Source organism: Elaeis guineensis, chromosome 5, assembly GCF_000442705.2.
Source record: "Elaeis guineensis isolate ETL-2024a chromosome 5, EG11, whole genome shotgun sequence".
Taxonomy (NCBI): Eukaryota; Viridiplantae; Streptophyta; class Magnoliopsida; order Arecales; family Arecaceae; genus Elaeis; species Elaeis guineensis.
The window spans coordinates 90424276-90439376 of record NC_025997.2 but is presented as its reverse complement, the minus strand read 5'-3'; positions in this window follow the sequence as shown (position 1 = coordinate 90439376).

The following is a 15101-nucleotide window of genomic DNA, read 5'->3' as shown; positions in this document are numbered from 1 at the left end:
GTGGTGGAGCTGCGTGGAATCCATTGCAGAGAGTGGAGCAGGGTGGCGGCTCTTGTCGTGGCTTGTCAGAGAGTTCGGATCCGTCGGTTGAAGCTCGGTTGGGATGCCTGATGGAGTAGAAGGGCTCTTCACATAGTCGTTTTGGGAGAGGCTCGGATGTCCTGAGGTCGCCGACGTTTGAGGCGGGGGTCACCTGCCACAGGAGCTCGGATGGAGATTTTCTGTTGGCGGAGTCCAGGGAAGTCCGATCGCTAGGGGAGTCCATCTGAGATTTATCTGATGTGGAGGCTCATCCGAAGATCGTCTGCTGGGGAAGCTTGATTTTACGGGGAGCCCGGTAGGTGGTCGATCGGCGATGGACTTCGGATAGCGCTGGGGAGGCTCGATAGACATCAGGGGCGATCGGCCATCGCAGGGACCTAGCTGCTGGAGCTCGTTCGTCGTAGAAGCTCATCTGGAATCTATCCGCTGGAGGAGTTCGGACGGGATCCGGTTCTCGTGAGTGGTCGAAAGGGGGCCGTTTGTTGTTGGAGCTCGGGCGAGGACCAGTCGTCGTGGAAAATCAGAGTAGTGTCCCATTGTAGAAGTTCGTCCGGAATCCCCTCGCCATGGAGTAGCTCGGCTGAGATCTCCCTATAACGAAAGTTCGAAAAAATTTTGTTCATAGTAGAGGCTCGAATGGAATTTGCTTACAGTAGACGTTTGGGGTAGACAGCCCGCTGTAGGAGTTCGGAGTAGACCGTTCGTAGTAGAAATTTGGAGTAGGTCGCTTGTAATAGAAGCTCGGAGTAGACCATTTGTGGTGGGAGTTCAGATGAAGTCTACCTGTAATAAAAATTTGGGGCAGAGGTCTGGCTCCCGTAGGAGCTCGGATGAAATCAGAAAGGCGGTCGACCACCATAGAAATATGGGTGGAGTCGGGTTGCTATAGAAATCTATCCTTGGGGAAGTTCGACCGTGGACGAAGTCTGGGAAATTCAGATTAGAATCTATCATGGTTGAAAGAGATCTGGAAGAGGTCCAGAGAACGGTCGATCATTGTAGAAGGTCGGTAGATAGTGAAGCCCGGAGAGCATTTGAAGCAGTCCGGTGGATGACTGAAGAAGTTCATCATTGGAGAAGTCCAGAAGGGCGTTATCATAGCTCAGACAGTTGGGGGAGTTTAGAAAAGCATCGCACCAGGTCAGAAATTCGGCTGCCGGAGAAATCTGGAAAAGATGCCGCACTAGGTCGAAGGGATCTCGGGAGAGTTGGCCTCTTATGAACTTTGGCTGGGGGTATTTTATACCCAACACCAGTCTCCCTACTTCCGAGTTCAAGTTTCAAATGAAGTATAGAAAAATTTTCACAGCCGAAGTTGCTCCCTCAATTTTCGTGCTTGGCGGTTGCCAGATATTTGATGTTCAGCATGCTGGTACCGGAGTCTTTTCGAAAAAGATTTCTTCTTTTTGGAATTCCCGCCAGGACGTGGCTTTAGGTACGGCGTAATAATGACTTTGCCAGCCGCCTGCCATTTCCAACAGCCTGTCAAGGTGGGTGGGACACGCGGTGAATACAGACCGACCAACGGGGATCCGAAATCATAAGTGCGCCAGATCCTGGGGTCTATTTAAACACGTTCTCCTCCTTCATAGGTTTCACTTTGCTTGAGAGAATCCCTCGGTTCCTCTCTTCTTCCCTTAGAGCTCCAGTTTCCTTTAGCATCCTTCCCAACCTTAGGCGTTCGTTGAGTCGACCTCCATCGTTCTCGTCGTTCCCCTGTGCTCCTGGGGTTGATCTAGGTTAGTTTCGAAACTTCCTGTTATTTTTCTGTTCTTCCTTCTTCGTATTTTGTTTATTTAGCTTTCTCGAGGGCTTGTCTGTTATTTTTCCCAATTTTTTAAGATTTTTGTGGCTTCCGTCTGATCCAAAATATCCTCTGATATCTCCTCCTCTAGCAGTTCTAGGAGTTCGTCAGCCCCAGTTCTCCATAGTACCGGTACCGTAGAAGAACCCGTAGCTAGGACCAAACCTTGTCCGGCCTTTGCATCGGACACCATCCTCGGTTCCTTGACTCCGGATGAACTCTCACTGATAAGGATTCAGTATGGAGTTTCTCCAGAGTACGAGCTGGAGCTTCCCGGGCCATCTGGTCGGGCTAGCGCCCCTCCTCCCGGCCGCTTCTATCTGTACCAAGAGGCCTTTCGTGCTGGACTTCGACTCCCGTTGCCGCCCTTCGTTGTTGCTCTCTTTCATTTTCTGAACATTTCTCTAGTTTCCGTCGTGCCGAACTCTTTTAGATTTTTGATAGGGTTTCTTTCCCTTTGTAGTTTAGCCGAAGTTCGGCCGACTCTTCCTTTGTTTAGGAACTTCTACACCTTCAAGCGCCATCCTTCGACAAAGGATTGTGGTACTTCTCCCTCCAGTTCGGTAGAAAGGGGTTGCTGAAAGGCGCCCCCTCTTCTGTCCATAACTGAAAGGAGAGGTTCTTCTACGTCCGATGCCCAACCTTAGAGCTAGGGTTACCCCCTTGGGGTTCTCTGAGGGATTCCGTCTATCGGGCCTCTAGCCTAGAAAGGGACGACCTCGAGGCCTCAAAAAAACTCGAAGCCTATCAAGCTCCCCTCCTCCCCGAACTTCTGAGGGAGCAACTTTTGTTCAACGTCGGCCTGAGTCCCCTTAACCCTGCCAGTATCTCTCTCCTTTTTATTTTTTTTCTTCTTCTCTCTTTTTTTTTCTTTTTTTTTTTTTTGGGGTACTTTCCCTTCTTCTTGTTCCATCTCGAAGCCATGCTGATCTTCTTTTATCGCAGACATGGATGCAAGCGTGGCTCGGAGGTTAGCCCAGGGTCTCAAGACCCACAAGAGAAAGGATGCCTCAACTTCGGGGTCGGTGAAGAAAGCCAGGACAGAGGGGACAAGCTCGGCCACGCCTGCTCCGACGCCCGTCACCGTCGAAGTCCCCTCCGACATCGAACCTGAAGTCCCCCGAACCCTTTCACAGAGGCCCCCGGCCGAGGGTCCCGTTTTGGAGGTTCGTCCCGAGGGAGCGCCTGGGGCCAAAGGGAGGAAGAAAAAGAAGACCCTAGCCCAGAGGAGTCGCAGTCGCAGGACTGCCATCGAGGGGGTCGACGGCTCCGAGAAAGACTTGGGGGAGAATCCCTTCAACAATAGAGACTTGATAAAGAGGCTGGTCGAAGGGTGCATCCTACCCAAGATCGTCGAGAGGATCGTCCTCGCTAATCCCGAGCTGCGAGTCTGGGACTCTCTGGGATCATTTCTCGAAGTAGGCTGACTCATCTTTTTCCTCCCTCCTGCTTCTTCAACTTAGTCTTAAGCTCTCATATCGACTCCCCGACCTTTCTTGCAGATTGGGTATCAGCTCATCGCCAACGTCGAGGTGGCAAAGATCGCCAAGAGGGAGGCAGCTCGGGCAGAAGAAGGTCGCCTAGCTGGGGCCGCCCATCTTGAGGAGAAGATCGCCGAGGTCCTGAGCCTTCAGGAGGTGCTGGAAAAGGAGGGACAAACCTCATCCGATCTGAGGACTATCTTGGAGGAGGAGAGAGGGAAGGCTGAGGCCGAGGTCTCCGCATTGAGGGCGCAGGTTTTCGAGTGGAAGGAGCAGGCTTTCGAATTGAAGGAGCAGGTTTCCAAGCTGAAAGTGCGGATTCCATCCCTGGTCTCAGAGGCAAGGGCTTGAGCAGTGGAGGAGTTCAAAGGCTCCTCCGAGATGGAAGATCTGAAGGTCCAGTTCGGCCAGGACACCTTCATCAAGGGATTCGAGCTCTGCCAAGAGAAGGTGGCTGGGAGGTTTTCAGAATTGGATCTCAGCTTCCTGAACGAGGCATCCGATGATAAAGCCAGACCATCTGACGTCGCCACCGATCCTCTTCCAGTCGGGACCTCATCGACTACTGTGGCCGCCGCTGATGATCTTTCGAGGACGCCGACCCCCTCTACTTCTACCCCAGAGGTCCGAAACTTCTAGTTTTATATTTTTCCTTTGTGGTGATTGTTCCTTTGTTCTCTTATACTTGAAGTTTATTTGATCTCTTTACGGAGAATCCCCCCTCTCTTTTTTTTTGTATCCTTTTCCTTCTTTTTATCTTCTGGCATTAATTTGAGTCATGGCGCTCTTGTCCTCCAACGACAGTGTCCTGTCAAAGCTCTTCCCTTGTCGGAGGGTATTCCCTAGAAGTTGATGATACGAGACTTTCAAAAGAAAGTTCGTCAGTTGACAAGGAAATCCGAAAAGCTGGAAGACAAACTCTACCGGCTGAAGGAGAGCCATTCAGAGGTCACCACGGAGGCTACTCGGTTTCGGGACCTCCACAGGAAAAGTCTCGTAGAATACACCAAAAGGAAAGCTGACTTCATCATGGAGCTTGAGAAACTCTGAAAACATGCCAGCGACTGGTCGTGGACTCAGGCTTCCAAGTTCAGCTCCCTTAAAGTCGAGCTGACGGTCGCACGGGAGAAGATCGACCGACTGGAAGGGAGCTCGTCCCGGCTCACAGTCCGGACTGACCACGATCAAGACTTGTCAAAGAGGTTCTCTGACCTTCAAAAATAGCTGCGAGATGTCGAGGTGACTTACGACACCCACCGGGTCGGTTGGAGCAGACAAGTAAAGGACTACCGAAGGAGGCTCCAGACGGTGACTGACGAAGTTGCCCGCCTTCAAAGGCGGTTGTCCGAGAGAGTCCAGCTTATCCCGGCACAAGGTTCTGATGAGCTTTGCTCCTTGAGGGGGACTATGGCGGAACTATCCGTAGCCCTTGGGTGGGAGGAAGCCGAAGTACGATGGCTGAAAGTTCAGCTGGTCCACGAGCAGCAAGCAGTCAAGGATGCCGAGGTGGAGTCCGAGGTCTTGAGGAGGAGGCTTCGAGAGTCGGAGGACGAGCACCGACGATTCCATCGGATGTTCCAGGATATGCTGCTGAAAAAGATGGAGCTAGAAGAGGAAGTCAAAAATTTGAGACAATCCATAGCGGGGGCTGGAATCGAGACCTCAAAATCGGAAGAAATTAGGCTTCCTTAGAGCCTCTTTTCCTTTTCTTCTTCCTTATCTTTTTGTTTTTTTGGCCTTTAAGGCTTTGTAATGAGTACTTCACTAATGAAATAAAAATAAAATTATCTGTTACCTTATCTATTCTGGTATTAAATGGTTGTTTACCAAACTTCATTTGTCTTATGTCTTGTTCTGCATTGATGGAGTTCGTAATCCCTCGCCGGTTCTTGCTTTGGGTCGTCATTTGCTGAACTTCTTTTGTCTTCCATCTTGTTTGATGCCGACTCAGTTTGAAGGTTCCTGGCCATTGCCGTGTCGATTTGCCTTTAGGGACCAGAGATTTTTGACAGGGGTTTTCTCTTCCGTTGAGACAAGGTCCCTTGTGCTTTTGATGTAGTTCGTTTCTTACCTATCGCTGGTGTAGTTCATCGCTTTTTCTTTTTGCTTCCTCCTTTCTTCTGTGTTTAAGTGAGGGTCTTCCCTCTGCTCTTGACGGGATCGTAAGAGTGTAAAGGAGTCATTGGAAAAGCTTTCCTCCTTGTCGATCAATCGAGTCTTTGCTCGTGTCGGGACGAGGTCCTCTCCTTGTTCCCGACAGCCGGCTTTAGCTCGTGTTAGGATGAGGTTCTCCTCCTGTTCCTAACAAGGCTGCAGGGGCACATAAGGGCCGTTGTAAGGGCCTCTCCCCCCATCCGATCTTTAAGAAACTGAGCCTTCGACTTTGCTCATGTTAGGATGAAGTTCTCCTCCTGTTCCTAACAAGGCTGTGGGGGCACATAAGGGCCGTTGTAAGGGCCTCTCCCCCCATCCAGTCTTTAAAAAATTGGGCCTTCGACTTTGCTCATGTTAGGACAAGGTTCTCCTCCTATTCCTAACAAAGCTGTGGGGGCACATAAGGGCCGTTGTAAGGGCCTCTCCCCCCATCCGGTCTTTAAGAAATCGGGCCTTCAACTTTGCTCATGTTAGGATGAGGTTCTCCTCCTGTTCCTAACAAGGCTGTGGGGGCATATAAGGGCCGTTGTAAGGGTCTCTCCCCCCATCTGGTCTTTAAGAAACTAGGCCTTCGACTTTGCTCATGTTAGGACGAGGTTCTCCTCCTGTTCTTAACAAAGCTGTGGGGGCACATAAGGGCTGTTGTAAGGGCCTCTCCCCCCATCCGATCTTTAAGAAATCGGGCCTTCGACTTTGCTCATGTTAGGATGAGGTTCTCCTCCTGTTCCTAACGTGCTTAATTTTGTTTGTATGGGGGAGTTATTTTCTGTCGTTATAAGCTCATACCAAAAGAAAAAAAAATGCGCGAATATGAAAAGAATTTTCATTCAGGGCAAAGTTGGTGGTAATACATTCGTAGATTTTTTGAACCCTATAGCCGCAGAAGGTCTGCTCCCCGCCGAGGGTCCCCCTGAGACGGAGTTGATAATCCTAATTGGAGGCCGATCTTCTGGCTGCTCCTCCCTCCTTGGCAGTTCCAGCTGTGGCAGGGCCCTAGGCCGATCTTCTCTTCCTTCAGGTCGGCGTCGAATGAACCTGTCGAGCCGACCTCGTCTGATGAGCTCCTCGATCTCATCTCGAAGCTGAATACATTCCTCCGTATCGTGGCCGTGGTCATGATGATAGAGGCAGAATTTATTCGGGTTGCACTTTTTGGGGTGCGAGCGCATCCTCTCCGGCCTTGGGAGCTGCTTCCTAACCTCCATCAGTACTTGAGTTTTCGATGCGTTGAGAGGGGCGTAGCTGTGGAATCTTCTGGGAGAGCCTCGTCAAACTCGATGGTCTGGGCTTCTCTGTTTACGAGTTCAGGGGGGAGTCCGGACGTGCTTATGTCCGGGAGGAGTCCGAGAACATGGCCGAGCTTCACTCGACCCTTTTTCGATTGTGGGCTTGCTCGAGTCTCCCACCTGCCGCTCTCTCGCAGTTTCCTCATCCTTCATCTTGAAGGCTTCTTCTGCTCGGGCATATCCTTCAGCCTGAGCCAACAAATCAGCAAAATCCCTGGGGTACTTCTTTTCCAGGGAGAACAGAAGGTCGTTCTTTTGAAGGCTGCCTTTCAGAGCGGCCATCGCGATCGATTGGTCCAAGTTCCAGACCTCCAATGCGGCGATGTTGAAACGGTTGACGTAAGCCCGGATGGACTCCCCCTCCCTCTGCTTGATGTTAATGAGGGACTCTGAACCCCTCCGGGGACACTGGCTGCTGACAAAATGAGCCAAAAATTGGTGGCTCATCTGATCAAAGAAAAAGATGGTACCTGACTCCAATGCCGAGTACCAGTTTCTTGCTGCTCCCTTCAGGGTGGATGGAAAAGCTCGGCACAGGATGGCATCCGACGTGCCATGGAGCAGCATCATTGTCCGGAAGGCCTCCAGATGGTCGACTGGGTCTGAGGTCCCGTCGTAGCTTTCGAATTGAGGAAGCTTGAAGTTTGGCAGGATCGGTTCCTACATGATCATTTGAGAGAAGGGAGGGTCAGTACAGATGTCTTCACCATAAGCGGGGGGAGCGTGGCAGAGTTCCTCGATCTGCCGGTTCATCTTCTGGAGCCTTCAATCCAGGAAGTCCTCTCAACTGCGAGTCTCGAGGGTCTTCGGGCAGAATAGAGGTAGAGATCTTTCAGGAGTAGAATCATGATTGGACTGAGGGCTCTCCACCCTCAGATTTGTCTTTTTGGGAAAGATGGGGCGACTGGCCCAAGTGGCCCGCCCAACCATCGAATTTTGAAATTCTGACGACGTTCTCTCCAACCGCACCGATGCCTGCAGCTGTTGTTGCTGTTGCATGGCCTGCACTGCTTCAGCGAGGCCTCTGACCTGCTGAACCAGTAGGTTGAATTGCTCCCCGCCGATCGCCGTCGTCGGAGGAGGAGGAGGAGCCTGGGAGACTGGAGGTAAGGTCAGAGCCTGAGATTTGGCCGCAGAGGCCGTGGATCGCCTGGTGGATGTTCTGCGGGGAGGCATTGGGCGAAGATTTAGTAGAGGAAGGAGAAGAAAATGTCGGAGAAGATGACTGGAATCAGTCTCGTTGAGCACTCCTTTAAGAATAAGGGTACCGCGAAGACACAGGCCCTTTCTATAGCACCAATTCTGTTGGTGCAAAAATCCACCGACGTCAGAGAAGCTGGAGTTGAGGGAGTCGTGGTCGCCGTCGGGACCTGCAAAGAAAGTGTAAACTAGAGTTGGGGGTGCTCCGGCAAGACCCTCCGACGTTCAAGTCAGTTCTCTGCCTCAACAAAAATGGAGTGCTCGAATGAGAATTTTAGCAGAGTTTTGAGATAGAAATTAGAGCTTAGAGAATAACGTATCTGGGGTCCCCTTTTTATAGGCGGAGGGCGTAACAGATTGATAGCGATGTTTGTAACCGCCTGGTAGTGGGCCGTTCAGAGACGTGCGGAGTTTGTTACGGAGAGTAGTGGCGTCAGAGGTCACCCAGGGCCACGTGGAGCTCGCTGCGGAGAGTGAAGTGGTGTCTGTTGTCGTGACTTGCCAGAGAGTGGTGGAGCTGCATGGAATTCATTGTAGAGAGTGGAGCAGGGTGGCGACTCTTGTCGTGGCTTGTCAGAGAGTTCGGATCCGTCGGTTGAAGCTCGGCTGGGATGCCTGATGGAGCAGAAGGGCTCTTCACATCGTCATTTTAGGAGAGGCTCGGATGTCCCAAGGTTGCCGACGTTTCAGGCGGGGGTCGCCTGCCACAGGAGCTCGGATAGAGATTTTCTGTTGGCGGAGTCTAGGAAAGTCCGATCGCTAGGGGAGTCTATTTGGAATTTATTTGATGTGGAGGCTCATCCGAAGATCGTCCACTGGGGAAGCCCGATTTTATGGGGAGCCCGGTAGGAGGTCAGTCGGCGATGGACTTTGGATAGTGCTTGGGAGGCTCGACAGACATCGGGGGCGATCAGCCATCGCAGGGACCCAGCTGCTGGAGCTCATCCATCGTAGAAGCTCATCCAGAATCTATCCGCTGGAGGAGTTCGGATGGGATCCAGTTCTCGCGAGTGGTCGAAAGGGGGCCATTTGTTGTAGGAGCTCGGGCGAGAACCAGTCATCGTGGAAAATTGGAGTAGTGTCCCATTGTAGAAGTTCGTCCGGAATTCCCTCACCACGGAGTAGCTCGGCTGAGGTCTACTTGTAACAGAAGTTCGAAAAAATTTTGTTCATAGTAAAGGCTCAAATGGAATTTGCTTACAGTAGACGTTTGGGGTAGACAACTCACTGTAGGAGTTCGAAGTAGACCGTTCGTAGTAGAAATTCAGAGTAGGTCGCTTGTAATAGAAGCTCAGAGTAGACCATTTGTGGTGGGAGCTCGGATGAAGTCTACCTACAATTGAAATTCGAGGCAGAGGTCCGGCTCCCGTAGGAGCTCGGATGAAATTAGAAAGGCGGTCGATCGCCGTAGAAATATGGGTGGAATCGGGTTGCTGTAGAAATCTATCCTTAGGGAAGTTTGGCCGTGGACGAAGCTTGGGAAATTTGGATTAGAATCTATCATGGCTGGAAGAGATCTGGAAGAGGTCCGGTGAACGGTCGATCATTGTAAAAGGTCGGTAGATAGTGAAGCCCGAGCATTTGAAGCAGTCCGGTGGACGACTGAAGAAGTTCATCGTTGGAGAAGTCCGGAAGGGCGTTATCATAGCTCAGACAGTTGGGGGAGTTTAGAAAAGCATCGCACCAGATTGGAAATTCAACTGTCGGAGAAATTCGAAAAAGATGCCGCACTAAGTCGGAGGAATCTCAGGAGAGTTGGCCTCTTATGAACTTTGGCTGGGGGTATTTTATACCCAACAGATACCATTTGAGATATGGTTAGGATGTAGGCCGAATCTCTCTTACTTTAGGGTTTGGGGGTGTCTGGCTTATGTTAAACGATTACAAACTGACAAGCTCAGTCTTAGGTTCGATAAGTATAATTTCGTAGGGTACCTCAAGAAAAAGAGGGGATATTATTTTTACCTGCCTACTGAACAAAAGGTGTTTGTTAGCAGTAAGGCACATTTTTTGAAAAAAGAATTTCTTAGTGAAGAAATAAGTGCCTCTAAAATCGAGTTTGATGAAGTTCGACAGGTAGAAGAACCGACACCAATGATTGAATCTAAACTGAATTTGATAAGATCAAATTCGAAGCCCAATGAACAAACATTCTTAAGGCGATCCGATAGAGTACCGCATTAGCCGGATAGATACCTAGATTTTTTGATTCGGGATGGAGATCCTGTTGAACTCGATGAGAACGATGAGAATCTGATCACCTACATGGATGCGATGCAGAGGTCCAACTCTAATAAATGGCTTGAAGCCATGTGATCCCAAATGGAGTCCATAAAGGTCAACGATGTATGGACATTAGTTCATCTGTAGGAACCAGATCTAGGGTTTCAGGGTTAGATCATGAAATTTTTTCAAGATCATACAGCGGAAGACTAAAATAAATCAAAATTATTTTCTAAAATCAGAGAATCCATAGATCTAAGATCCTATTACATAATTATTATATAGCATTAAATCAAAAATTAAAATATATAAATATAGCGTGAACTACATGTTGATCATATCAACATGTTTCTATACTACATCTAATGTATGTATTAAACAATAGATCAAATCTATTACCTTGCAAGTTAGACATTCTAACCTCGCTGATCTAGGTTTGAGGATGATGTTGCAAGCCGCACACACGTCCGTCCTCTAGGAGTCGTCCACACGAGCCCACGAATCTCGATCAGAAGTCCTGCTTCAAGAAATCAGCACAGTATGCTAGTACTGTGCTGATCCTTCTTTGATGGTTGATCAGGTGCCTCCTTCTTCTTGATTTGGACTCTTCCAAAGATGGAAAGTAGAAGGAGGAGTTTTAAATCTGAGACACTCTCAGAAAACTCAAGATGGAGGGAGGAAAGATATGAAAACAAACAACCCTAGAAGAAGACCCTCTTCTTCTTCTCGTTTTTCTCTCTAGACACCCTAACTTGTATCTTTTATATCTCCATGACCCAAAGGTCTTTCTCTCTGATTTTTGGATAGCCCAAAGGTCTCTAAAATCTCTATCTTCTCCAAAAATTTTATAAAGAAAACTCATTTTATATAGAGAGATATGATAGAGTCCTTGTCTAGGTCAAATACCTAGTCAAGGCTTATCCAAACATGGCAAGTTAAGGGGCACCCAACTCTTGAGCACCTCCTCTTTATTTTTGTGCATGGATCACCAGAAAAGGATGCACAATGTGTACCCTAAAATTCACAAAAATTCCAAAAAAAATTTGGATAGATTCGGTGCAAAATTGAAAGAGTTTTGGATTTTTAAAACTCTATCTCATAGAATTTGAAATCCAAACTTATTCCTTTTTGATTTAATCCAAACCACCTTCCATGTAAGAAAGAAGAGAGAAGACCTTTTGTGAACGTGGGAGAGACCTGAGAGAGGGCTTTTGTCACACAAAATAAGAGGAGATTGGCATTGAATGAGAGAGAGGGCATGGGGAAGGCTTATGTGGTGCAAGGTGGAATCCTAGTCTTACTAGGATTTTATCTTATGACTTGTTTTAATTTGGTTTCTCAAACCAAATCAAACCAAAATTAGATCAACCCAATTAAAATAGGTCTTAACCCAATTAAAAACCTAATTTAATTAGATTAGATTTAAATCTGATTTAATTTTTTAATCAAATTAGAAATTAGATTGACCCAAGTCCTAGTTGAACTAGGACTAATTTTTTCTTGCACTTGGCTTATCCAATAAACCAATTGGACTGATCCAATCAAGCCCAAACTAAATTTAATTAAATTATATTTAATTAGACTTAATCTCAGTCCATTGGCTTAATCAAATTAAGCCAATTAGTAATCGAATTGCTAATCGATCCTCCTGCAACACTTGCACTAGGTTAAATGTCAATCGTATTGATCATTTAACCGTAGAACGATTCTTAATCGTTGATCAACCATCCGATCGGATCATGAACTCTAATGTGTGTGACCTCAAAGGTTCGAACCTAAGTTGGTAGCACAGGAATAAATTTTTGTACCAATCAAAGTGATCATCTAGCAATGGTACCCGATGATCGGATAGGTCGAATGTGTAGAACAACATCCTTAGAACCCATGCGGATATAGTTTTCATATAATTCATCCCCTTGACCAAAATGATCATAGGACACCCCAGAGTTCAACTGTTAACTCTGATCAGGTTGTCCACATTGTATTTCAAAATATCAAATCCATCTGATGGATTACCCTGGCCAAGGTTTTGCTAAATTGAAATACAGCGACTCATTCTTCTCCAACTCTTGGAGTGGTCAATCCCATCTCGATCACACTCTGACTTCGCAAGTACTTGACTGTGCCCAGAAGCCTTCCGTCTCTGAATTAAAAATTCAGTTAGTCCAGTACCAAAGCACAGTGAGTTGCTTGCAAGTCATGGAGACGATCTCAGGTCTAAGGGACACTTATACCTATATCCCATCAGAGACATTCTCGACAGCAAAATGCTCTGGAGTTGGTCACATTCAATGATGATGTACCCTTACATCTCACCTGTATGCCATACCAATGTTTCCACACTCCTTGGTTAAGAGGACAACCAACCCATATGGCCTACAGCGACCTATGCTCGATAGAAGCTGTCATCCTTATTAACAGCCTATCATTTGGTCGTGAACTGTTTTAAGGACTAATCGATAAATCCTCTCTTTATCGAATCTAAATAGTCCTAAGGACTTCATCATAACAACGGAGTTCATTAGAAGATGAAAGCTTATGATGAAAATGCCAAATATATTTTATTTAGTAATAAATCAATTACAATACTTGGTTGCTCAACCATCAACAGCTTTACGATTGGTTTTTTGGGACATATTTTCCAACAACTCCCCTTGTCCTAAAGCCACTCGGCACTGTATCTAATACCCATCTTCGACTTGTGGTTGTCGAACTCCTTTATCGCCAGGGCTTTAGTGAAGGGATTGGCCAGGTTCTCCTTTCCGTCGATCTTCTGAAGGTCGATGTCACCTCGACCACGATCTCTCAGACCAGGTGGAAGCAGCGCAAGATGTGCTTCGTCCGCTGATGTGCTTTGGGTTCCTTCGCCTGAGCTATGGCACCAGTGCTGTCGTAGTAGAGCAGGACCAGACCATCGAGGGAGGGTGCTACTTCAAGCTCGTTGATGAATTTTCTTAGCCACACAGCTTCCTTCGCGGCATCCGATGCTGCGATGTACTCCGCTTCACAAACAGAGTCCGCCACAGTATGTTGCTTGGAACTCTTCCAGCAGATGGCTCCACCCTTCAGAGTAAAGATATAACCCGACACGCTCCTGCTGTCATCATGGTCAGATTGGAAGCTAGAGTCTGTGAACCCCACAAGTTTCAGATCTGACTCACCATAAACCAACCATTGGTCCTTAGTATTTCTCAAATACTTAAGGATGGCTTTAACTACTTTTCAGTGATTTTCTCCAAGATCAGATTGGTATCTACTCACTACTCCTAGTGAGTATGCCACATCTGGTCTTGTACATGTCATGGCGTACATGATAGATCCCACGGCTGAAGCATATGGGACTCTACTCATATGCTCTCTCTCTTCAGGAGTTGTCGGACAATCCTTCTTAGAGAGAAAAATTCTTTGGCCTATCGGTAGATAGCCCTTCTTGGAATTCTCCATGCTGAACCTCTTCAGCACAGTGTCTATGTATATGGACTGGGATAACCCAAGCATCCTTTTAGATCTATCCCTATAGATCTTCATCCCTAGGATGTAGGATGCTTCACCCAAGTCTTTCATGGAGAACTGTGATGACAACCAAACTTTTATTCCCTGTAGTGCGAGGATGTCATTCCCGATTAAGAGAATGTCATCCACGTACAAGACAAAGAATACCACAACTGGACCATTTGCCCATTTATAGATGCAGGGCTCTTCTCCATTCTTAATGAAGCCATACATTTTGATCACCTTATCAAAATGCATGTTCCAACTCCGAGAAGCTTGCTTCAATCCATAAATGGATCTCTGAAGCTTGCACACCTTGGACTCATCTGTGGATGTAAACCCCTCAGGTTGTATCATATACACCTCTTCGATCAACTCTCCATTCAGGAAAGCTGTCTTTACATCCATCTGCCAGATCTCATAATCCAGATGGGCAGCTATTGCAAGCATTATCCAAATGGATTTGAGCATTGCCACAGGGGAAAACATCTCATCATAGTCAATTCCATAATGTTGATGATACCCCTTGGTGACCAGACGAGCTTTATAGGTCTCCACCTTTCCGTCTGCACCCCTCTTCCTTTTGAAGACCCATTTACACCCAATGAGTTTAACCCCTTCAGGTAAGTCAACCAATGTCCATACATCGTTGACCTTCATGGACTTCATTTCGGATTTCATGGCTTCAAGCCATTTCTCAAAATCAGATCTCTGCATTGCATCCATATAGGTGATCGGATCCTCATTATTCTCATCAAGTTCGATGGGATCACCATCCCGGACCAAGAAATCGTAGTATCTGTCCGACTGATGCGGTACTCTACCGGATCGCCTGAATGGTGCAGGTACATTGGGCTCCGGATCTGATCTAATCATATCCGACTCAGGTTCAGCTATTGGTGTCGGTCCTTCTACCTGTTGAACTTTATCAAGTTCAACCTTAGAGGCAACGGTTCCTTCACCAAGGAACTCTTTTTCTAAAAAAAAATTGCCTTAAGGCTGACGAACACCTTTTGTTCATCAGCATGGTAGAAAAAATATCTTTTTGTCTCTTTGGGGTACCCTATGAATGAGCATTTGTCAGACCTAGGTCCAAGTTTGTCTGTGACTAATCGTTTGACATAGGCAGGGCACCCCCAGACCCTAAGGTGTGAAATTACTGGCTTACGTCCCGTCCATATCTCATATGGAATCTTAATTACAAACTTACTTGGAACCCTATTTAACAGATAACAGGCCGATTCGAGTGTATATCCCCAGAAGGATATCGACAAGCTAGCAAAACCCATCATGGATCGGACCATGTCTAACAGAGTCTGATTCCTCCTTTCAGACACACCATTATGCTGTGGTATTCCTGGAGGAGTCCATTGGGAGAGAATTCCATTCTCTCCTAGATATGTGAGAAATTCACTAGAA